Source organism: Aphelocoma coerulescens, chromosome 10 (assembly GCF_041296385.1).
Source record: "Aphelocoma coerulescens isolate FSJ_1873_10779 chromosome 10, UR_Acoe_1.0, whole genome shotgun sequence".
Lineage (NCBI taxonomy): Eukaryota > Metazoa > Chordata > Aves > Passeriformes > Corvidae > Aphelocoma > Aphelocoma coerulescens.
The window spans coordinates 6674619-6699548 of NC_091024.1; the positions used below are offsets into that span (position 1 = coordinate 6674619).

The 24930-nt window shown below is 47.6% G+C and overlaps 1 protein-coding gene across 7 annotated transcripts in view; it reads right to left on the reverse strand.

The window, feature by feature from the left end:
- AKAP13 (A-kinase anchoring protein 13) overlaps positions 1 to 5453 on the reverse strand; it is a 206373-nt gene extending 200920 nt beyond the window's left edge. For 6 of the 7 annotated variants that reach the window (XM_069026211.1, XM_069026215.1, XM_069026214.1 and 3 more), the window contains exon 1: positions 5313 to 5453. The gene's annotated coding sequence lies outside the window, so the exon portion shown is untranslated. Of the gene's footprint in view, positions 1 to 4727; positions 5019 to 5312 lie in introns of those variants that run through there. The other variant, XM_069026210.1, reaches the window with a different exon arrangement.
- Between the last annotated feature and the right edge of the window lie 19477 nt (positions 5454 to 24930).

The following is a 24930-nucleotide window of genomic DNA, read 5'->3' on the forward strand; positions in this document are numbered from 1 at the left end:
GAATAGCAGCTCCACAGGATCCAATGAGTAATCAGCCTCCACCCCATGATTTTCAAGGAAATCAAAAGGTGTCCTCCTGAAAGGATCAAACCTACAAGAAAACTATGACAGTTCAGTTGGCATATTGACTGAACAAAAAACTAAGACCAGTTTTGGAAAGACAAGAGTAGCTAAATGGGAAAATTATTTATTATGAACAACTTATGGAATCACAGAAATTAAAAAAAAAGAAAAATTTCACTGAAGAGATTGGATCATCTTAAAGAAATATAAAAGTGAATTGGGAAGGGGAAAAAGATTCAAGAAAAATACAAGTGGTCCAGGAGAATCATCTTTGTCAAGACAGCCTGTGGTACAGAATTACAAGTTCACTGGTGAAGAAGCACCATTCTGGATGCTGCAGCCAAGGCCACAGTCAAGGCCCTCCACCAACCATGGAAGTCCCTAAGGCCCACACCACCAGAAGACCACACCCAGAGGCACCAAACCCAACCTCATACCCAAAACATGATTGGAATATACTGTATTTCAAGCCCTCAACACAAGTGCTGTAGAAGGTGTTGATAGCAGTTTGAGGGGTCATTTTGCCTTATGTTTTCCCCAATCCTAGATTAAATATTTGAGCATTTGGACTGTAAGAACTACACTGCTATGCCAACGAAGAATTAACTTTTTTTTCACCCATATTACAAATCGTCCAATAAACTCTTTAGCATCAGATTTTTAGGTTTCTTTTCAATATATGTAAAATAGTCTCGTTAGACTGCCTGACCATGTCACAACATGTGATCCATTACAGCTACAACAGAACTAAAGCTTACTTTTTCCAAGGTATCACACTGCATACTTTTTAAGAACTGTTGACTACTTAATACTTGTGATTGCACTTTCTTCCCCTGTTCCTCAACAACCTAGCAGCCTATCTAAAATGGTTATAAAGAAAACTTTAAAAAATAGTATTAAAATGGCAGAGCTTATTTTGCAGAAAAGATTTATCTTCACTCTTGACAGAAATAACTGCTGTCTTACAGAAATTAAAAATTAAACACTTTGACTTTTAACTCACTGGCTTATCTCAGAAACATCTATCTCCTATGTCATCTTCACATGCTATAAAACTGGGATAGGCACCACAGTCAAATGCCCTCTTTGCAATTGGAAAAGAACTTCCAAGAGTTTAGGTTTCTCCTGGTGGAAGCATCTGACCCTCTGCCACAGCAGCTGCTTGTGGTAACACAAAGGAACATGAGTCAGGTAACTGATGCAGGTAAAGAAAGAAGTTTTTCTTAATTGATACAACTTATGAATTGTATAGACTAAAAACAAGAATGCATTCTTAACTGGGATCCATTTCTCAATCTGGTTTGCTGAACAGACCAAACCCCCTGGTATGGCCCAGCTGGGGAACTGGAAGAAGCTGCTTATGCCTATACCAACACACAAAAGACATGACAAAATTGCAGTTCAAGTTTAGGACAACACAAACTTTTACCTACTGCATGTCTCCACCAGCCACCTTGAGAAGGACAATAAAGCCTTTACAGGATTTGTGGCGTCGCAGCTTATTTGTCATGCAGACATTACGAGAGGAGTCACCCTGTTTCCTTGACCAAGCACCATAAATATATAGAGGTATATTGTTCTGAAAAAGATCTGTACAGCTTCAGTGCAGCAACAAGTTCCCAGCATAGCTGCTTTTCCTGGAGCACTGCCATCATATTTTCTTATCACTAACCGAAGTAACTAACCAGCTAACTCCCAGTGATGGGCTTTGCCTTCTAAATTTGCATAAAGGTCATTCGCAAAGGGGAAAAGGCAGGCTTGATAAATAAATAAATAAAAAGAAGCCATTGTGCCACATCCACAGCTTTGTTTCCAAAAGTCACAAAGAAGTGCAATGCCAGGCTGAAGTGTCTGACTATTCAGTAAGTACAAGGAGTGGCCGATTCCCTCCTCACAGTGAGATTGTTGACAGCTGTTTTAGAAGAGAAAAAAAAAGGGAAGCATGACTAAGCTATTCATAAAAATCGCATTATATCCAACATCCTAAAAACAAGTTTTGATTTAGAGAAGGTGCAGGGCTTCCTGGACGTGACTGACCAGGTGGTACATGCCAGCCCTAAACCAGGCTCCCAACTGGATTATATCCCCTGTGGCAAACCCCAGGGCAGCAAAGAAGGACTCTATTTACACCAGAGCTATCAGCTGCTTCAGAACGTCACTCATTACCTTTATCTGTCCTACAGGTGATCAATGCAAGCAAGCACATGAACACTTGGCACTGAGCAGCACCCAGTAATCACAAGGTGCAGGCTGCAAGGTGTTTTCCTCCCCAGCTTTCCACATCCAGCCTCTCATGTGCCAGCAAATAGGAGTTATCCTCCAGCTGGAAACCACGCCAACAGCCAACTCCCTTTCCAGGAGACTGGTAAAACATGGGGCCACAATCACGCAGGGAGGGTGTATCGTGCCTTTATGGCCTCCTGGACTATCTAGCCGTTTGCTCAAGTTTTTAACTTCTCAGCAGTGCCTTCCACCAGTAGAGCAAAGCCAAAACCAAATAGTTCCTCCATACTAATCAGCTGTGTGGTTTAGCTGACTTCAGGCTATTTATTGCCTGTGTGGGGAACCCCTATAGAAATAGCATTTAATAGCACTCAAGTAGATTGCAGAGATAACCAACAACAGTAATAAGCAGAAAAGCTTCCAAGCTGCTTCAAGGTCAGTTTTATTGGTGAGTGGATCACCACCAAATACCAGGCAGAGAAAACTGATACACTGGTGTCCTGGAAACAGTGGAGAAGAAGTAGATACAGCAGACACTGCAGCTTCTACTAATGATTTTTTTGTTAAGTAGTTATTTATTAGAACTTATTATTCCAGCAGAAAATTATATGAAAGAACCCCACTGCGTTTGTAACACAGGAGCATGTGAACACCACCAGTAAACCTACCAATGTTTTTTTCCTCCAGTATAATTTATTGACTGCTGTTCTTAATTCATGCTTTGGATAGAATAACCAGATTCCTTTAACAGTACTTAATCCTCCTCTTAGCACAGGAGCGTACCCTAGACCAGAACACGGCTTACTCACAAGTATATCCTGCTGAGAGATTAGTGAGTTCTGCATATGCCCAAGTCTCAAAGCTGCGCTACGCAGACTGTGTTTAAAAACATCCATCATCGGATAGTACCTGGCAGAGCTCTGTTCCTATGAGCAGCTTTGAGTTCTTAACTGCATTTCCCTCCTTTGATGCAGCAAAGCTGTAAATCAGGAACATCGAGCTCCTGCCTTTCTCTCTGGCTGCAGTCCCTGGCTGGACTCTGTTACTTCGAACACGTCGTGTCCTCACCTCTCGGGCTATGCTGGCCATCTGTGGCCGCCGGAGCTGGGCAGGAGAGCCAGGCTGGAACGCCGTCACGCAGCACAGCTCACCCACACTACCTGCGGGGGACTCGTCATTCAGACTACCTACAAAACCTGTCTGCTTGGCAGAACTCAACACCCGTGCCCTTCCAGCAACAGCCCCAGGCTAGCCCGTCTGCCCAGCACTGGGCAGCGCTGCAAGGACAGACGGGCGACAGAGAGGCTCAACCCATGAACACAGACGACAGGGACATGCTTGAACCCGTGACAAGGGAAAACACGTGCCCAGATGATCCTCACCTTGCCTAATGAACTCTTACCCTGGTATCAGGCTTGTAAAAAAAAAAAACCAAAACAAAAAACAAACCCAATCTGAAGTGTGCAAACAAAACACTGTCACCATGTCCCAAAGCACAGCAAATGTCCCTCTAGTACAGACAGCAGCTTCTATCCACAGACAGGGATGTTATGAGGTTAACATCAATCTACTCGCACTACTAAGGTATCTATGTATAAAAGTACACCTCCTCTAACACCGCAATAAACGAATCATTAGTATCTTTCCTTCAAGGACCCATGTGGAACTTGGTTCACCCTTACAATTCCACAATAGCTCAGCAAAGGTGTGCAAAACATGAGAAACAGACCAGACAAGGGACTCAAGAGAGTCACCACAAACAGAATTAATGTAGCTGGGCCCTTTAAAAGCGATTAGATTACATTAGCCAAAACTCCCAGCATACAAGACATCCATGGATCTCAGACCAACTGTCTAAACTCAGCTCTGAAGCTACATGCTTTACATATTTCTACTGCATTGCATATCTCCATGAGTACCTAAAGTTTTACGGCTGACAGAGATTACAGAGAGCCACAGTGACCAACTGTCCTACAGCAGTACAGGATTTCTAATCCCTTTATCAAATCCCTATCTGGTCATCCACAGCAGAATAGCTACAACACACTCTTAAAAAACCCCCAACTTTTTATAAATCATTTTTTTCCCACCTCCAATCTCCAGCTAACATGAAGCCCTGTAAAGGACACTGGAGCAGAACCAATTCCAGAGGTCAGCAAAATCAGACTCCGCAAATCCCAACTCCTGTATGTGACTTACGGGGACAACACAGTCACAGAAGGCGGATTAATAAACCCCAACATCTTACAGGTTAAGAAAAACTACCATTTCGCAATCCTCATACAGAAACTCCTGCATTTGCTTCAGAAGAAGCGTCTGCACTCGAGAAGGAACAAAAATAATTATCTTTTCAAGCAACAGAGCGAACGCATGAACAGGCCCCACGGCAATGACCCTCTGAGTGACACCAAATGCCACTGAGACCCAAAGGTGACACACACCAACACCAGCATGTTGCGGGGGACACTTGATACGAATCCTCGGTGACTTTCTGTGCAATGAACTGAGATACAAAGTTGTGTCTGCAAGCCTGCAGAGGGGTTCGGACCGGGATATCAGTAATCCCAGCGGGGAGGGAGGCTGGGGGCCAGGCGGATGCGTGTCCCCGGCACATCCCGGCTCGTCCCCGCGCGTCGCCCCGGCAGCGGGGCCGCCACCCCCGCCCGGCTGCGGGGGGACCGCGCCCGGCCCCGGCCCGCAGACAATAGCGGCGGGGAGCAGCCGCGCGAGTCAACACTCCGAATAAATGAAAAACTACCGAGAGCCGTAAAATGAAAAGGAATAAAGCCACGCGGAGGACAGGGGCCGCCCGGAACGGCTCCACGCGAAGTTGCCCGGAGAAAAAAAACCCGAGGACGAGGAGGAGGAGGAGGAGGAAGGGCGGGGGAAGCGTGCGAGGGCGCGGGAAGGGGAGGGGGGCTCCCGCACACCCCCGTTCCCGGGGAGCGCCCACCCCTCCGCCCCCGCCGCCGGCCTCCCCGAACTTTCCCCCACCCCTTCGCCCAACTCCGGCGGGGCAGACTCACCGCGGGGCCCGGCGTGCGGCTTCGCCCCTGGCAGCGGGGCCGGGAGGGAAGGGAGAGGGACGGGGACGGGGAGGGGGCGGAGGAGGCGGCCGGGCCGGTGCTCTCCGCCCGGGGAGGCGGGCAGGAAGGAGGGGAGGAGGGCCGGGGGCTGCCGCCTCGCAACCTGAGCCGCCGCCGCGCCCGCCCCGCGCCCGCTCGGCTCGCCCGGCCACTCCGCATGCGCCGCCCCAGCGGGGCCGCCCCGGGCCGGGCAGTGCGGGGCTGCTCGGGGATGCCCCGGGCCGGGCAGTGCGGGGCTGCTCGGGGATGGCCCGGGCCGGGCAGTGCGGGGCTGCTCGGGGCCGCCCCGGGCCGGGCAGTGCGGGGCTGCTCGGGGCCGCCCCGGGCCGGGCAGTGCGGGGCTGCTCGGGGCCGCCCCGGGCCGGGCAGTGCGGGGCTGCTCGGGGCCGCCCCGGGCCGGGCAGTGCGGGGCTGCTCGGGGCCGCCCCGGGCCGGGCAGTGCGGGGCTGCTCGGGGATGGCCCGGGCCGGGCAGTGCGGGGCTGCTCGGGGATGGCCCGGGCCGGGCAGTGCGGGGCTGCTCGGGGATGGCCCGGGCCGGGCAGTGCGGGCCCGAGCGCCAACGACAGCTCTGGCTGCCGCTGAGGTCCGGCCGGCCTGCCGCGCGCCGTGAGCAGCGCTGGAGAAAGCCCCGCTCCCCGCCCTGGGGCTTCTCCCTCGGCTGTGCCCCTTCCCGGCTGCTCGACTGCTGGGGGAGAGGCGGCTGCGTGTGTGTAACATGGTGGTGCGGCAGGCAGCTCCTTAGGCTGTGGGTTTGTTTTTATCGGGAGGAGATCTGGGGCTTGCTTCATGCCTGGAAGAGTTCAAGGCCAGGCTGGATGGAGGTTTGAACAACCTGCGCTACTGGGAGGTGTCTCTGCCCATGACAGGGAAGTTCGAACTGGATGATGCTTAAGGTCCCTTCCAACCCAAACCATTCTAGGATTCTAGGATCCTGCCTTCCCACGTGCTGAGCTCCGGCTGTAGGGCCTGTTCTGGTTGTTGGAGTTCTGGCGTCCCCATTCCAGCGGTTAAAGCCTCTCCTAGTGCCCAGGGCACAAGCTGTCTGGGATCTGCTGCACATCTGTACCTGTCACAAACCCAGCAGCTCCACTTGAGTCCCACCAACCCAGCCCGTGACCTCGTCCTGCTCCTCGCCCTCTTTCCCGGTTCTCCTATGGCTGCGTGCGGTGTGTAGGTTTGATGGAGGAACATCTCCCGTAGCATTCCCACGCCTTGCCCTGGAAAAGCAGTGGAAACGGCAACCCACCATTAGCAAATGAGCTCATGTGGTCTGTGGTCCGTGTGTGGCTGGGCTGGAGGAGGCCCTGCAGAATGAAGATGCCTGATCTCTTGTGGTGGTGACTTGCCTTCAGTTACCGTTTTTGTTGGAAGCTCTTAGGAAATGTGTACTCGTGGTGGCCCAACATTTCCACTTGGCTACTCCTACTGCACACGTGTGTATCCCGCTAGCCCTGGTAGTGGCTGGATGATCCTGTGCGCAAAGGCAGTATCAGCGCTGAGCTTAACATGTGGCATTTCATGAGAACCACCCCAAAAACACTTGACAATTCTTTCCAGAGACCTTGCTGCTGGTCAGAGCACTGGGAGAAGGCTGCAGGTAATTCCCGTACGTCATGTTCTCTCTAAGTAGAACAGAAAAAGCAGCACTGTGTACGGTGCAGAAGATTATCTGCTGAAAACCCTGCACGTGAACTTGGCATTAGCTTCCAAAATATGCACCGTTGATTCAGTTGAAAGCAACTGAAACAATAAAAGTGGTTTCAATGCTTGTGCATTTTGGTCATTTTGGAGACTGGAATGTACCGGCATTGTACACCCGTTACAATCAGATACAAAGCAGTAGTTTTTTCTTATATGGCTCCAATAAAATAAGGCACATGAGAGCAGGGACCCTGGAAAACCATTTTGCTTCGCCTTCCTTCCATCTGTACAAGAAGGGCTTAAGAGGCAGATCACTTGGAAGTTCCCAGACCCAAGAAGAGGGGCCAGGCACTGCGATGGCTCAGCAAAGAGCACCATCTAGTGAAAGGCCACGTCTTGACGAAACTGTCCCCTACAAGCGCAACCGAACAATCACTGACGCAGCCCAGCCCAGCCCAACCTACCTCATCGCATCTGAAGCAATCGTGAGCAAGGTAGTGTGGTAGCAGATAACACCTGCCTGAAATTTTCCATAACAAGAACACCGAGGTCTTTAGCTCTTGTTTGTCCATCAATGGGATTTCCTTTGCTTATCAGCTGCATCTTGGCAAATCAATCTCTGTCTTCTGCTGCCTTGCCTGGAGCTGACACAGCCCTGGTCTTGCTGTAGGTGCCCCCTGTCTCATAGTGGGGGTCAGAAGTCCAAAAGCAGGGCTCCCTGAGTCTCTACTAGCTGTATACATGCCCCTGCACATGGGCTCGTATGTGCTGCTCTTGCAAAGAGTTTGGAAATGCTTTTGGGGTGTCTTTTCTACTGAAGAGTGTGAAGGTCATCTGCCATCAGGGCTGCTCAGGACCATTTACCACAGTCATAATATTCCAAACTGGAGGGCAAGGAAATTAGCATGGAAAATATTGAGAAAAGACAGTGCAGCAGCTTAGCACCAAAGCAGGAGGATCAACTTGTTGGCCCCATTCATGGAAGGCGTTCTGGTCCGTGCAGTCACGGAAGGTCACTCAAAACCCAGGCAGAGATGGTGTAATTTTTCCTAAGAGAAGCATTCCCTGCTGAAGTGGGCTTCTCTGGCTGCCCACATATCCCTGGAGTGCCAGGCACTGGTGGTAACTCAGGAAGGGAATTAGTAAAGGTAGACAGCGCTGTGGGATGGGTAGGCAGCTCCCCAGACTGCCAAGGGGTTGGACAGGGTCTCAATTTAGATTTGAGCCCAGGTCCCCCTGGCCTGTGGGAGGGCTTCTGATGCCCCAGGACCAGAAACCACCAAGCATCTACCACAAAAAAAAGCTGTATTAACCACTTCAGATGCTGAACCCCTGCTCTCAGCAGCTTTTAACACATCCTTTTACCTTGCATTTCCCCAAGATTAGTCTCCACTCTACTTTAGTCTTTAAATTATCCACCCCCAAATTCCTTATATCAAAACATCCTGTCTGCACCCACATATCACCACAAACCAAAACAGGGAGGCAGTAGATTAGGGGAAATTTGTGCAGCATTCTGTGGATGCCAGCCTCCTGACAAATCATTTGCCTTCAAATCATCTCTGACACTAGTTCCCCTGGGTTCCACCCTCTGCTATATGTCCAGGTCTACTTTTCAAACCCTATTAAAAAAATATATATATACATCAGATGTTCTTTCATTGCCTCTTTCAGGTTTTAATTTGTCACAAGCTTTGCTGCAGGGCTCCCTGCTTCTTGCTAGGGAACTGGATTGAAGTGCGAGTTGCACTCGTGAATGAGACTGGAATTTGGTTCTGCACAACATAATCTGAGCATTTGTGTGTAGTGGCATGAATTAGCAATATGAGCGCATTGTTCCCATTTGCTGGAAATGAGCTGTCCTTGCAATTGAATAGAAAACAGAGTGCAGTGCAATGATGGAAGCAGCAACTATTAAAGATTTGTTTTCATCACATCCAAGCAGCTACAAAACTGAGACACTGAGCATTAGTGTGGCTGACAACAGTGTGTGGTGTTTTCTTTGTGCCCCTGCTTGTTTGAAGCCAGTGCCTGGTGTCTGAGAATAACAGCATCTACACCTGAAGAGATTTTAATATAATTTTCCTTCTTCAAACTCTACCATAGTCATCTCTAAAGTCCTGTGAGAGGTACAGTCTTTGCTGCAAAATTATGGACTGTGGCTGAAAGCAGCCTTCAGGAGAAGTTAACCCATTCCTGTGTACTATATATAGCACAGTTAAAATGTGAAAATTCCTAGTGTGTCACAATCATCAGATATTGGAGTTTGCCCTTGGGACAGGAGATGGTGCAGAATGGGTGAACTGTAGTAAAACCCACCCAAAACACAAACACTTTATGACCTGCAAAATTAAATTATTGAATTCAAAGCAAGTTCCCTGGCTTTTTCTGCCCCTCTGTGGAAAGTTTCTGGGGCTCTCGTGGGAGGAGAAGGGGTGCAGGCTTGCAGGAAGATGTCACCCACTGTGTACCCCAGCTGCTCCTCATGGCTCTTTGTGATGATTTCTCAATTCTGGGAGGCAATGCTTATCAGTTGCTCATGCAGATGTCATTTTAGTTGCTCAATTGGTGGGGCACATCTAGCAGGTCCACCTCTTTTGTTCACAGGGCCCCTCCATGTGCTGATAAGCTCTGCTAACACCAAACTCTCAAAACTCCCCTTTACATATATCACTGGAAGCCCTGATATAAATACTGGTTTTTCTTCTGGTCAAAACTTTCTGGTTACTATTGCTTAAAGGACATGAAAACAGGTAAGGGGACATCTCTGCTGACAGCCCCAGCAGAACCACAGCCACATGAATTTATGACAGGTACAAATCATCTTATTTCACATCACACTTGAAATATCCACCAGACCAAAGAAATCTTCTGGTGGAGCCCATGTGGTACCTGCACCTGCTGCCTTGATCCATCTGTATCTGTAACTTCACTGAACATAAAATATGCTGAGTTGGAATGGACCTATCGGAATCATTGAGTCCAACTCCTGGCCCTGTGCAGGACACCCCAAGAATCCCAGCAGGGGCCTGAGAATGTAGTCCAAACACTCCTTGAACTCTGGCAGGTTTGAGACTGTAACACAGGAACAAGAAATAAAAACAAGCAAAGAACGAGAAGAGCTCCACAATCACCTTCGCCATCCCACAGGGATAAGGTCTGTGCAGGTGTGTTGCAAAAAAGGTGACATTTCATCCCCTCCTGCCTGGGCTAGGAAATCATACCCAGATTGGATGTGGCCTTTGAACAACCTGGTCTAGTGGAAAATGTCCCTGCCCACAGCACAGGAGTTGCAGCTGCATGAACTTTAAGGACCCTTCCAACCCAAACCATTCTGTGATTCTATGCTAACAGCAGCTACAGAAGTAACTCACACAGCCTCCTACTGCCTGTGCCAGACCTTTGAAGATCACTGAAGACAGTGTTTCCTTGTCCCAGAAGAGGCTCACGATATAACTGCAGGCTTGCTCTCCCTTCAACCCCGTGGGATAGATGGTAGATAGAGCAGCAAGAGGGATGAAAGCGGACTTGCAGGCTGCAAAAACTATCTTTAATCCTCCTGGGACAGTTTTCTCTTTCACTTGGGCTTTATACCTCGTGCTTTGTCAAAGGACACTGTTTACAGTCATCTGCTCTGGCCATCCTGTTCTTTTCAATGCACTTTTTAATTTAATACAATTCTATTTCTGTCTTCAGCAGGAGTTGTCCAGGTACGTGCAAAGCAAGGGCTAGGCAAATCTACGCCAAAAGGCTTTATTGAAGTATCAGAAAACATCCATCAAATCCATTTATGAAACTGAATTACGTGGAACCCCAGGAGTAAAAATTGACAAACACAGAGAGTTAAATTGATAGCAGACTAGGATAAAAGCTTTTATCAACACGGGCTATAAAATTAATCAAATGCAATATACTCCAAAAAAATTAGAGCAGTTTCCTCATCACCTGCACTCTACTCAATTTCAGATCTAAGTAACATACAAAGTAGATTAAAATTAATCAATACAGCAGATCCCACAGTAAAGCAGCTAATCAAGAAAGTAACACGTGCATTTGCAATGAATTATTTGTTGCCATCACCATGTGTGGCCAGGATGCAAATGCATATGGCACCCCTGGCTTCTCTTGAATCCATGCCAGAGCTGATGGGTGTATTTGCTTTTTGTGTAAGGCAGTAAGAGAAACTGTCAACATCTAGGTCACTTGACAATATTTGCTTGAGTCTTGCAAATATTATGAAGGGTGAGACAGGCTGAAACTGTGTGTACAGTGTGGATGTGCAGCAGTAACATTTTTCTCTGTCTGGGATCTGAGTGCTCCATCCTTGACCTGTACTATTCAGATTTTCTCTCTAGTTGTATATGGACTGGATGAGACCTCCCAAACTACTGAATGTGAGAGAGGAGAGTCCTCCAGGTGCTGGGGAACCATAGATGATGGCAAATATGTCCAGCTTATCCAAACACGTAAGCATTTTCTCCCATTCATATCCGTTCATTAAATACCTGCCCAGACTTTTCCTATGGATCTTCACAAACCTGCCAGATGAAAAATAAGTACCAAATGAGATGCTTTCCTCAGGAAGGCAAAGAGGGATTGTATGTGTTTCACAGAGATCCAAGTGCAGGGTGAAAACTCCCATCGTGGACTGTCCGCTTCAGGCACATGAGCAAAGCCTATGGGTTGAACATGGACTGCTTCAAAAACTGCTCTGAATTTTCCTTCATCAGCCACCCACCAACTGTTTTGCCAACACCTGTGTGTTACAACATGTACCTGCAGCAGACTGTTGTAGTTGGCTTCATATCTTGAGAACAAAATAGACTCCTTTTATCGAGATTTCCAGTTCTAGAAAACCAGAAAGTTCCTCAGCTCGTCTCATGAAGCCCCATTTTCTTGCACACGAGTTCTGTATCCATTGCCAGTCAGCCCAGCTCTGCAAGCTGACATACACCCACCAGATGGTCCTCGTACTTCTGCACCAGAACTGCTGATGTGCGCAAGCGTCAGCAAAAAAGCACCATGGTTTTCCTCTGCTTAACACACTTCCAAGTCACAGAAAAGCACAAAAGGCCATTGAGCATCTCTGTTCAGCAGCACAAACAGTTGGCCTGTTAACAAGTGCACATCCCTTGTGGCAGTAGGTTGAAATAACCTCAGTTCTCAAGAGGGGAAAAGGAAGCTGCTTTACCATGTGCTGTAAACAAATGCTGTGTGGGTCCTAGGAAATTGAAAGTATGCTGACACAAATCCTAATGCCAGGAAGGACAACAGAGACTTGGACATTCACTGGAGGCTGTGCATGCTTGTGTTGGTGGAATATGGTTCAGCATGGCAAGCTCTGAGGAGTTAATTCTGAATATGCACATGGCTTTGGGTGGGTGGTTGTCCTTAGTGCCAAAGGGAGAAACCAGGCTCACAGACCCTCATCTCCCCACATTCCCCAGACCAGGAGAGCCACCATAAATGCATCATTTCTCCATTCCCCTCTCTACCTCCAGTTGCAATGGCTCTGGCTGCTGGGACAGCATGGGCTTCACTGGCTATTTGCAGCAGCAGGCGTGTGGGACATGCTGGGAGGTGGACACATTTCAGGGTTGGCATTCTGGCCTGTCAGGGTCTCCCCTCACTCTGTAATGCTAGACTGCCTCTCAATTATTTCTTAGCAGCTTGGGCTAAGAAGCCCATGTCAAGAATGGGGTACGGCATCTCTGGCATCCCCGGCTGAGCAAGTTGTGTTTTGCAGCACTGACGCGCTTTTGTGTGGAAGGGATCTCTTTCACACTAAGCAGCCGTCATACGGTATTTTTGATCACCACCTGCAAGCAAATCCAAGCAAAGCTCATTCCAAGGTCAGCTGGGTATTTCTGCAGACTTATCTCCAGCCTTGCAGGCTGCAGAACAGGCCACTGCACTGGTCATTTAAACCTCTGCTAGATCAAACAGAGACAGAACTGATCCAGACTGGCAAGAAAGAGATTAGGATCAAACAGCCTCCTCCATCCCTGCAGCTCTTCATTGACAGGTGTCCAGGATGTCATTACAGTTGACAGACAACTTCAGCTAATGAGGTCTTTGTCTTCACAATTATTTTATAATTTTTTTGTCAACACAGAGCAGTTAACCCATCCTTAGACATATCTGAGTTTGCTTTTAGTGAAGTTGATGCAGTGTATTATGGCATACCTGCCCTGGGTGGCAAAGTGGCAGGGGCTGTGGCTGGCTTGGGTAACCTGCCAGCCTGGAGAATTCATTTGTGACTGATTAAATGGCTGTGACATCTGAGAACTTCAGCAAAAGCCATGTTTCCCTTTTTATTAGCTTCTCCCTCCTCCCACTGCCTGCCTGAGTTAGCAGAAAGTCACTTGTGTGCTTACAGTAACAGATCGGAAAGCTGAGAGGCACCTCATCAAGCAAGATCACTTAACAAAACAGGAGATTAAATGCCTCACATCATTAAGGTCTCAAATATAAAAAAAACCTCTTTGATGCTACACAGAGAGACATAAGATTTGCTTCTCTTCCATAACTATGTCCTTCAAAATCTTTTGCTTTGATTTTGACTCTCTTTTGCACCAAGTTTCCAAGTGTTGGCATCCATTTTCTCATGTTTGTCAGGAGCCAAGAGCATTGGTGCATGTATATATTCAACTCCAAACCACATCTGAGGGATGAGTGTTACATGGGCAGAGAATCAAGTTAACATCCCTGAAAATAGCCCCTATTTATTGCACCAAGTTGGGAATAAAGGTGCCCATGGCAAACTTTGTCCTGCAAAGCATTAATTGTCTTGGGATAATGCTAACATGACTGTTTCTCATTGATGACAGTGAAATTACACTTTTCAAAAATTGGGAACAGTTTATTTGATTGGCTCATGAAAAACTGTTGAAAGCCTCTATGAACGTAGACAAACAGATCTCTCCCTCTCTCATTGGTCTGATTTACTCACTAATCCAAATATCAATAAAACTATTTGCAATTCCTTCAGAACTGTATAATTATTAAAACCACAGACACTCCTGCCACACGAACTGTCTCATACTGAAAATGAAACAGGAGGCTCATCCCCCTGCACCAATGTATGACCCATCAGGTTACTCCTGTAATCACATTCGGTTCCTTTTCCAAGCATCTCTAAAATAAAAAAAAGGAACTGACTTACTCTTTCAGCTGTTGTAGTGGGCAGAAGAATAAAGCAAATATTGCAGCTTATGCTGAAATCACTGGGCAAAGAAAATAGCCAGGGGTCAGAAGTTTACAGCTGTGCATGAAGACATCTTGCTGTGCATATATGAGGCTACTTGGGAAAAATCTGTAGTTTTAAAACAGTTTTAAAGCTAAGAATTCATGGGCAGAATTTGCCTGCTCATTTACTGTGACTGTGTACACCATCTGATAATTACTTCTGCAAATGTTTGTTTAAATATGTTTATTCTCACACACAATTTAATTGTGCAAGATGTGACAGCTAATGATGGAAGAGCAATCTCTTCCAAATATCAGGGCTTTAGCTGATATCTACATCTTTGCAGGGTGCCAATTTTTCCCATCTCTCCTTGTTTTCAGATGAGTTGAGGCAATCCCCCCTTCTCAGCTGTGGCTATTACACCCTCTCAGCTATTGCCATCAGTCAGCACCAGTCTGGAGAATAACCCGTGGTGTTCCCTGCTCCTCAGACCTGAGCATGCTGCTTTCAACACCCATCTCTTCTAGCACAGGCAGCAAGAACCTGGAAACTCAATGCCCTGCAGACCTTTGAGGGGTTCTCCCACCAGCAGCAAACATCTAACTACTCACCCTGATATAATTTATCAGGAGTCTATAAGAGAGAACAAGATCCAGAAACTTAATGGACTGTGGACGGTTTAGTTCTTTGTGCATAATGCTTTGCTGTGCATTGGAACAAAGCATTGGTTTGTAGTTATTATAAAAGTGAAAATAAAGATGTAGACAATCACCTTCCCTTATCTATAAAGGGTGTTGATTGTTTTCAGTGGTTTATTGTGTGTATGGCTTGTGCAATATGGCAGATGGAGCGTGTGCTGAAAGGCTGAGTGAGGAAGGGAGCTGGTTGTGTTTGGCAGGGAGAGGCACAGATGTCTCTTTACTATGGCTTTGTAGGATCAGAGAAGTTAACATCCATTAGATCATGTATCAGGCTTCCCCACGCCCTCACACTACTTCTGCTACTTCAGTTAGTTCCCCAGAGTCCATTTTTAGTGTTTTATCAGTTGAACTTGAAGTATCTCAAGCAATGAACTATCCATCCTCTTTTCCCCTTGGAGATTTCTGCCATCTAACACCTTGCAGAGCTGTGTCTGACTCTCCTGCCTGAAACCCTTTTCTTTGATAGCCATTTGTGTGTGACCCACACTCACTAGATGGAGAGCAGCACTTTATTTTCTTTGCAGCCATTACTGGGCTCTTGTTTGGCTCTCAGCCCCCAGGGCCAGTCACGATAAAGCCATTACCTCCACGCACGTGCACACCACATGCATTCCCTGGGCAATTTCCACCCTAACTCGGCATCATCTGCTTAACTCAGTGGTTGAAACAAGTACAAGGAGTCTAAAAAATAGGGTATCATGAAGTGCTATTAGTCCCCAGGGGGTTTTCTGCCTCCTGAAGCACTAATTCCTAAAGCTTTTAGAGCAAATCTTGCTGCCGTTGCTTTTTTCTTCTCCCACTGTCATAAGGATCCCAATATCTTCTGCGCTTTTCCCATCAATTACTTCTTGACCCCTGGACTCCTGTTCAACCAGCCATTGTCTCTCCTTGCCACTTGCTCTAAAAGATTCTCTAAACCAAGCTTACACCCCACATTTGTGCTATGCTCTTAGTGCAGGTCAGGGTAAGCAGTTGGGCCTACTCAGGTTTAGTCTGCAGAGGCAAAAGGATTGTCACCTCTGGTGCTTTGATGCAACAGAAGCAACAGCCAGACCTAGTTCAGTTTTATGGGTTGGAAGTAGCATTTTAAAATTGTCTGAGTGATTCAGGCACAGCACTGATGATGCAGCATCAGTGATTAACATTAATTCTTCACCCAATACACCCACACCACTCCTTGATTCGAACTGGAAAAGCAGTGGCTGCAAATGTACAAATATTCTCAAGGAGAAAAGTGTTGATAGTTCCCTCTGGACCTAATTTTCTGTGGCAGGGGACTGAAAGTTTGGACTTATTTGCAACACAGCATGCTGGGGATAAGCGAGCTGGAGATCTCTTCCAGAAATGAGCTGCTTACACAAAACAATTGAGCAGATAATGCTTGCACTGCTGCACATGTCCTTTCTATTTAGGGATGGAAGGGAAAGTGGTAATTGAGGATGGTTAGCTTCTGTGCTTGGCACCACCTTGGCAGCAGGTTGGGAAGTCACACTTTTCAGTTGTCAAACTGGGAATGAGACTATGAAGAGTCATAGATGGGAAATGAACAGTGACCCAACTCTATTAATAGCAGTTAATTAATACTTGCATTCAGAAATGTTGGAATAGCTAATCAAAGAAGGCAGAATTACTGAACAGATTGGAAAACTGACAGAAAGTAGTAAACCTTATCCACATTTAAGTTCTGGCTCTATGTGTCCTACAAGTTTGATCACAAAACTGAGAGTACTCCAGGCTGGGCTGAATCTACACCCACATCTAACAGCTCCTTCGTTAGGCAACACTGCTAATTCCGTGTCTGGATCCCAAAGGGCCCGTAGGGGAAGCATCTCCCCCACGCATACACACCCTGTGATGACTACATTTCCACTTGGAGAGCAAAAAGAGGTGTAACATCAGCTGGAACAAGCTGAATGTGCTCAGCCACATTTCATTATGACCAAGACAGACGGGAGCACAACATTTCCACCCAAGTACACTATGAGAGAGCACACTGTTCCCCCTGGTACTGGGAGTAATGAGATGATAAAACACAGGCACAAGGAGCAAGTTTGTCTTCATAAATCTGAAAGGCACACATTGAAAAAATGCCAGATTTCTGAAAAATTGACACCCTCTTTCATCCTCTCATGAAAAAGGCCCTTTGTCTCATAAAAAAACCCAAACTTTTTAAACTATTCTAAAATTTATTGAAAGCTATTTAAAGAAATTAAGCTATTTTAGAAGAACTGTTGACTTTACTGATGGTGCCCTACTTATTTTTCCACATTGCTGCCTTTTTTAAGACTAGTAACTGGGATTTATAGTCACCACTCTGTTCACTAAAGTAAAGGCACAGCTCAGCTTTCTTTTCACAGATCCAAGCCATTTCAAGCATCAAAGTCACCTCACATTTTGCTCCATCATCACTGGGTATGTACAAACAGACCTGAGCTGTGGAACTGCAGCAAGGCAGCAATACTTTTATGGATTTTTATGGATTTCATTGTTCAACCCAACTTGTATAATTTTTATATTGTCTTAGTGAAAACACGGAAGGTTAAAAGCTTTGACAAAGGTCATCCCAAAGCAGCATCAGCCCAAAGCTGGGAGGGCAGGCTCCAGTTACAGCAGAGGGCACAGGCAGGGGAGCAGACCATGCCCTGGTGAAAGGTGGCCACGTTTTTGAGGTTACCATGTCTCAGAGGCTCCAGATTTCATTTTGCTTTCTTTCTCATTAAAAAAAGGTCTTTATATCACACTGCCTTAAAGATACCTGGTTTGGAGTGCAGTAGCCCCTTGGGGACCTGCATTTCCTAGCAGTGGTTTCTGACGGTTCGTCTGGTGACGCTGGTGAGTTTGGGGGCGAGGAAGGGAGGGATGCAGACACTGACATCACCCCTTTGCAGAGAGCAGAAAGCGTGGCTCTGACCCAGAGCTTTGCAACACGCCTGGGGATCCTGCAGCCAAGACATGACACCACAGAGAAGAGAATAAAACACACTCTGGAGTGAGGAGTATGCCTGGGAGTGAAGCCCACATCAGAGACCTCAGGCTGGAGTTATTTTTAAGCATACAGCAGCAGTGGCCTCTGCCGGCTCTGGTCAGGACATCAGCTGTGCTTCCTTTTCCTGCTTCTCTCCCTGCTCTAATAGGGATGCCTCAGCATTGACCAGGCTTTGCAGGGACACAGATCCCCATTTCCCAAGGGAAAAGCAAGATCCTGAGAAGAGTGAGTTTGCAGGATACACAGTAGCACTCATTGGGATCCCAAAATGGGACTCAGAAGGGGTTTTGTGAAGCTTGGTCTAAGTTCCTGGTAGAACCTGCAGTGTGCTGCCTTTTGGGACCAGGACTGTGGCTATACAGTTTTCCTGTGTCTGAGTCCAGCCTGAGCTCTCCTCTGAGCCTTGCCAGTCAGTCCAGGATCCACGCTGTGCCACAAGGCAGGATTAGGGTGCCAATTCTTCTTCTTCCTTAATGCTCCCCCTGCCCATCCTTGGTAGGAGAGAGGCTCAAGTGGAGCGGAGTACAAGAGCTGTCCTCCTTCCACCACTGATGGACAGGGCTTTCAGGAGCTGCCTTCTCTGATGGAGCTGGCTGGTCACACCGTGTGTCTGCCAGAGCTGCCTGTGGGCAGGAGTGACAGGCCTGCCTGCTTTCACAGGGCAATGGGATGCACAGGCAGCTGCTCTCACATGCACATTTTCAATTTCAAGATCCATTTGTACCCACAATTATTACTCTGATTCACAGGTCCTTTGGCTACTGAATTTCAGATGGCTTTAAAAGCTGCTGTCACTGACCTTCCTGGCCTCTTTCTGTGGTCCTCATGGGGAGCACCCCACACTGTGCTGTGTTTTGAGGAGAGGTACAGGCAAGCAAATGCCAGCTGCACCACCCAGGTTGGGTGGGAACAGCACCCAGAGCTCCAAGATCCCCTTTAGTGCCTTGGCTGCTCCTCCCACTACTCACCATCACTGCTGTCACTCTCTCAGAAGTACCAGGCACCTTCAGACAGCAGCTACTCTTTTAAGACCAGGTTTCTGTTGCATTTATATATTTATGATCAACAGCCCAGAGCTGCTGATAAACCCCAAATGCAAGGGCTAAGGCAGACAGACCATCACGTGTGGAAAGCTGCCTGCATCTGCTCCCCAGCTGCTCGTTCCGCAGGCCAGCCGGGAGGATATTGGGTAACGTGGCTAAAGGCTTGTGGGAGAGCTGCAGCAAAGCTTCCCCCTGTATTAAGCAGCCTTTAATTTGGCCCTGGCTGGGAGGAAGTGACAAGGACAATGCAGAGATCAGACACTCAAAATTTCTGTGCTCAGTGTGAATATTTTACATGCTTGTCAAGCTGTGCAGTAAATGATGAAGGGCTGTAGCCAGCTGTAATTTAACACAGTGGGATCAATCCAATATGAAGAGCAACAGACTGTATCTTTCCTCCATATGGACGTCTAAACAAAAGTTTTATTGATTTAAACATTTCTCATCATTTATGGCAACAATTTTCACCATGGTCTGTTAGAGCATCCCATTTTGTACTTTAAAGCCATAGATGTGTTCAAGGATCATACAAGCTTTTTCAACTTAAAATTATTAAAAATTGCAGCAAGGCAGTGCATGGCCCCATTCTGAGGGCATCTGCATAATTATTGTTCTTAATTACTTGCTTCGCACTGAAGTTGTTTTTGGCATTTGACAGGACAAAAATATTGAAATCAGCTCCAGATCCAAATAAGTTGCAATAGAAGCAGGAGGGCCAGAGCTGATCACCCATGAGGGTCTGGGGGTTGCAAGCACTGGGGACATCTGTCCAGGCCTCTGACTGTTTTGTAGGACTCCAACACATGGAGCAAGTGCTGCAAAATGGAAGATGCTGATCCCTCTCCTCCTTCTTCTATAGCACTGATCTATCAGTACCATCCACCAGTCTCACCTTGGGACAAAGACAGGCTTATCTACTGAGCTTAAGTCCCTTTCTAGGCAGTCTCAGTCTTCACATTTTGAAATTTAATGTTGGCTTCCTGACACAAAATGTGTTTTGCCTTACCTAGTGAACCCACATGTTCTCCCTTTGCTGATCTTTCTAACAGGATAAAGAAATGAAAACCCAAGTTCGCTTTGCCCCTGCAGCATCTTCTCAGCTGAGACTAATTTTTTTAGTTCTTTAAGGGACTCCTTTAGCTGCTGACAAGTTCTGCTCTCCAAAATGCTCAGAACTCTTTCTCCAAATAAAATTGGCTTTAAAAATACCAGATTTTAAGTAGATACTCTTATTTATTTTCTCTGTAGGTTTGAACCTGTCCCACTCAAAAGCTTTTCTTCTTAACAGTGAGGGATAAAAACTGCTATTAAAATCAAAAGCTGAGTTGCCTGCTTAATCCCATGACTCCAGGAGCTGGGGCTTTAAGAAAGGAAAGCAAACGCTGTGGTGCTTGTGATAAGATTGCAGGAGTTGGCAACGGCACTGGTGCTTAACCGTGGGTGTTGCTGGGAATACTGGCTGCCATTCGACTTTGTGTCTCGGCAGGGGATGGAAAATCCAGCAAAGCTCCTTTTTTTAAAAAAAAATTTTATGCCTCTGTCTGTTGTTGCAGAAACAAAAGCATAAATCACAAGTCCTTGGCACCAAGTGGGATTTTGTGCTGCACTGGGTCCTGGTGCTAAGTTACATTCCCCCAGATCACTTGGTCCCTTGTTCATCAGCCAGCAAGAAACATGAGGCTGTGAAGGGTGTCTACATGGAGGAGTGTGTCTGCGTGTGACTGTGTTTGTCTTTGGTCCCACACCCAACAGAGTCAGGTCCAAAACATGTCAGAGAGTGTTTAAAAATGGTACTGTGGTTTAGATCACTCTACCTCCTTTACAGTAACACCAGTGTGAGGGAATGACAGCCTGCTGGTCCAACCAAGAGTTAAAACATGATGCTGTGTTGTGCTGAAAATTGGAGATAGGCAGGTGTGGCCAGAGCTGGGACCCTCGGTGCTTTGTAGCTGTGCTGAACTACATCCAGACTCAGCATAGATCACAGAATGATAGAATGGCTTGGGTTGGAAGGGACCCCAAAGATCATCTTATTCCAAATCCCCACCATGGGCAGGGACATCTTTCACTAGACAGGTTGCTCAAAGCTCCATCCAGCCTGGCCTTGAACACTCTCAGAGATGTCCAAAGGGTGTCTGTGGTGTCTGACTGCTCTCTGTGCCAATCTTAAAAAATTACACGATCTTAAAAAATCACACTTGATGTTTCTCCTACTACAACCTGCTTCCGCAAGGCAGGTTGAGGTCCCCATGCCCATTCCTGGCAGCATCCATGTGACATTTCTGTGGGCAAGCATCCCCACTGCCAGGGACAGGCAGCCCCACACCTGCAGCTCAGCCCAGTCTGGGTGGTGACCAAGCTACTGCTCTGACCCAGCCCCACTTTAACCCTGTTATTCACTGTGCCCTTCTTGCCATTGCTGTGTTTGAGCTGTGCTTTGGTCCCTTTTAACATCTGACCACCAGCCAGAGAAGATGAAGTCCTAAAAGACTCTGCAAGAACCAACCCCAAACTGGAAGTCACAGGGGTGCCTGTGCTTGAACCAGCTCTGTGCAAGGTTTTGAAATAGCCACATTTCTCAGTGAAATACCACTGAAGACCTGAAAGCTGAGGAAGGAGCTGAGTGCAATTTCCACCATGTGTTACCTGTGTTCCCCTCTCAGAGCCAGCCCCAGCAGAGTAGCAGAGGCAGGGTGAGGGGTGTGCAGCAGCAGTGGCCTGGAGAGAGCACCCCAAACGTCAGTGCTGGCTGGCATGAGCCAGGTACTGCTCATCTGCTGACTTTGGTTGTCATTTTGCTGTTCCTTCAGCTCAGAGCCCAGCAGTGCCAGGTGTGTACCATGGAGGAGAAGAGGCATTGCTGGTACAGGAGCACACCCAGCCACAGCAGGGAGCAGAACAGGAGCATTCCCATGGGCAAGAGAAGGGCAGGCTCAGGGATACTCGGGTGAGCAGAGAGCAGACCCCTGCACGCGCATTCCTACTCCCCCAGAAGGAGGCAATTTTCAAACAAGAAAGGCTTGCCTAGTGCCATTTGAGCAAAGTGAGGGATGAATCCCATGTGTTTGACGTCTCTGGTTGTCCCTGTACCCTTCAGACACCAGCAGTAGCAAGCTTCAGCAGTTTTGGAGTTCAGGTAGCACAGACACAGCTTGCTGGGAGCTCATTCCAAAGTGACATCATTTAGCAACAATTCATAAGAAATAGGTCCCAACTAGCAGCGAGAAGTTGTGCCTGCAGGCAAACAGATGCTGGTTCAAGGCTGTTATCAGGTAAAATGAGTGGGTGAAAGACCTTCTCTGGAGCTTGTCTGTTGCCATGAGAAGAAGCAAACAAAGCAGGGACAAGGCTGGACTCCAGACAAATGAGGCTGCTGACTGGCTGGCACCTCATCCCTGATGTAGATGAGGATGAGATGCTTCCTTCTGGTGAGGGTTGGGCCTGTATAGGATCGAAGAGTCTCAGCTCTTGGCAGGCAGCTGCTCCAGCAAGAGGAGCAGATCCAGGGACTCAGCTGTCCCAGGAAGTAAACTGGTGTTTAGATGCTTTCAGAGGGAGAGAAAAGTGAAAAGAAGCTGAGTTTATACTTGCTTCCCTTCTGTCTTCTCTCACACTGTACACATGGAGCAGCAACAGGAGCATTGGGCACTGCCCATGGTGGACAGTGCCAGCCATCTCTTCTGTGTCCCCTGTTCCACTCTGCAGCACCATTTCCACCTCTGAGCATTCATGTGCTGGATTGCTTGAAGCTACAAGCAAGGGCTCAAAAGAAGGCCAGGAACTGAATCTGCAGTGCCCTGGCAATCCCACCACACTCAGGTGGTACTCAGGCATCTCTTAGATACTCTCTTCAGGTTTCTGCATTTTGCTTAACAATTCCAGCTCTGTGTTTTCCACTGAACACGGATACTTGGCTGTTGTTCTACAGTGGTGCTGCACAGCTGTGTTTAGAGAAGCCATCTATGTGAGCTTGGGCCAGGAACAGCGAGCCAATGGATGCCCCAGAAGCTCAGAGCAGGACTGGGCCCTGTCTCTAATGTGATTTCAGATTACGGGATATGAAAAACATGACCTGGAAATCACATGAGAGCCAGCTTTCTCATGGGGTATCCAGTCACTCCTGCTTCCAGCTGGACAAGACAAAAGCATCTTTATTAGCATCAAGCAATCCTGTGTGCCCATCCCTACTGAGAATATTTAGCCCTGTGTGCCTTGCCAGTGGTGTTTGTGGTCACATGCTGACCTGTCACACTGCCTGATGAGACCCTCTGACACTGTGGTTTTACATGTAGCTGCAGAGGACATAAACACGAGTCATGCAACTCCCAAACTTTGTGTTTTCTTCATGAACTCCAATAAAGAGCCATCACACACTTTGCAAAGACAAAAGCTTGAGGGTTTCCTTTCTGTCTCACCCTGGGGGCTGTATGAAAGAGCAGCCCTAGCTAATCCCTGCTAGGGAAATTCCTGCTGCAAGGCAAACATGCATGTGCAACTGGCATTCAGCTGGACACGAGGAGAGGGGAAACATGAACTGGGAAATGGTCAGTAAATCATGGGGCTTTGGAGATCAGCAAGTGCAGAGTTGCATCTGTGACCTCCTGAAGGACCTGCAGGTGACAGGAATGCAGACATGAATACAGATGTATCATCACTACGTTTGTTTATATGTAACATTGATATTATAGAGCACGGATATTATACCAAAATCAGGCTGAAAGTTGGAAAGCAAATCTCCTTTTTCTTCTTCGAAGCAGTTCATCTGCTGGCCCACACTAGCAGACGGTAACTAGGCAGCTTTGTGAAGGCAAATACAGCTCCTCAGGGGTGAGCCCAGGGGACTGTGACACCTGGGTGCTAGGACAGAACTACTGAAATAACTACAGAATAAAAAAGTAGTGCCTATCTGCTGCCTCAACGGTGTGATGCTTCCAGCACATCAGCCAGCTGCTGTCTCAGCTATTTACACCGACTGATCTGTCGATTTTGTGACCTTTTTTTTTACTCTTTGCATTCTTTTTACCTTTTTGCCTGGTAGGAGTTATGAGGAGGCTGACGAATTTCCCGAGACCTGTGTGGAGTTCTGGCTGCCCTGGCCACGGCAGCATCCCGTCCGTCCGTCCGTCCGTCCGTCCGTCCGTCCGTCCGTCCGTCCGTCCGTCCGTCCGTCCGTCCGTCCGTCCGTCCGTCCGTCCGTCCGTCCGTCCGTCCGTCCGTCCGTCCGTCCGTCCGTCCGTCCGTCCGTCCGTCCGTCCGTCCGTCCGTCCCGGCTGCCACCTGCTGTAGGCGGCTGCTCACTGCAGCGCGGCTGTTCGCAGGCTCTGGCTCCTCACTCTCTCCCGGTGCTTCCTTCCAGAGCGCTGCTTCTCTCTGCTCTCCTCCACCTCCTCTTCACTTCCACTCAAGGAAATGTTCCCCTTTCTCTCCATTTTTACACCTAGTTTCTGCCCAATGAGCAGTTCACATCGAGCCTCAGTGCTGGTCGGTGATACCACAAAGTTACAAACCAGTGGTGCAAATACCTGAAATGTTTTCAGGATCATCAGCAATTCTTTCTTTTTCCACACGATTTCCAGTTGCATCCTATGAAAACATCTCCCCATCCCTTTCCCCCTCCAAATGCATTGCTGGAAAGCAGCCTGGCTCTGGTGCCTTCTGCCCACAAGGCTCCTGTCCTGTGCACATTAAACTCACTAAAGTCCCTTCTGATCCAGCGTTGAGCAGCCTCGTGCACAGGATGAGAAGCAAAAACATGAGTGAACAGCTAAGGTGACTTTGTTTGAAAATGTCAAAGCTCCTTTTTTCTCTGCCTTTTATTGAAGGAGGGAGAGGCCCCTCTGCTTCCCTCAAGGAAGTTCCCCAGAAAGCACAGCTTCAAGAATAAAGGCTCTTCCAGACGAGTAAGAAAAAAGCTGAAACCTGAGCCTTTGCATCTGAAATTACAACTTCGTATTTAATTTCTCTGTAATGCAATATAGCACATTTTCTTATCCCTT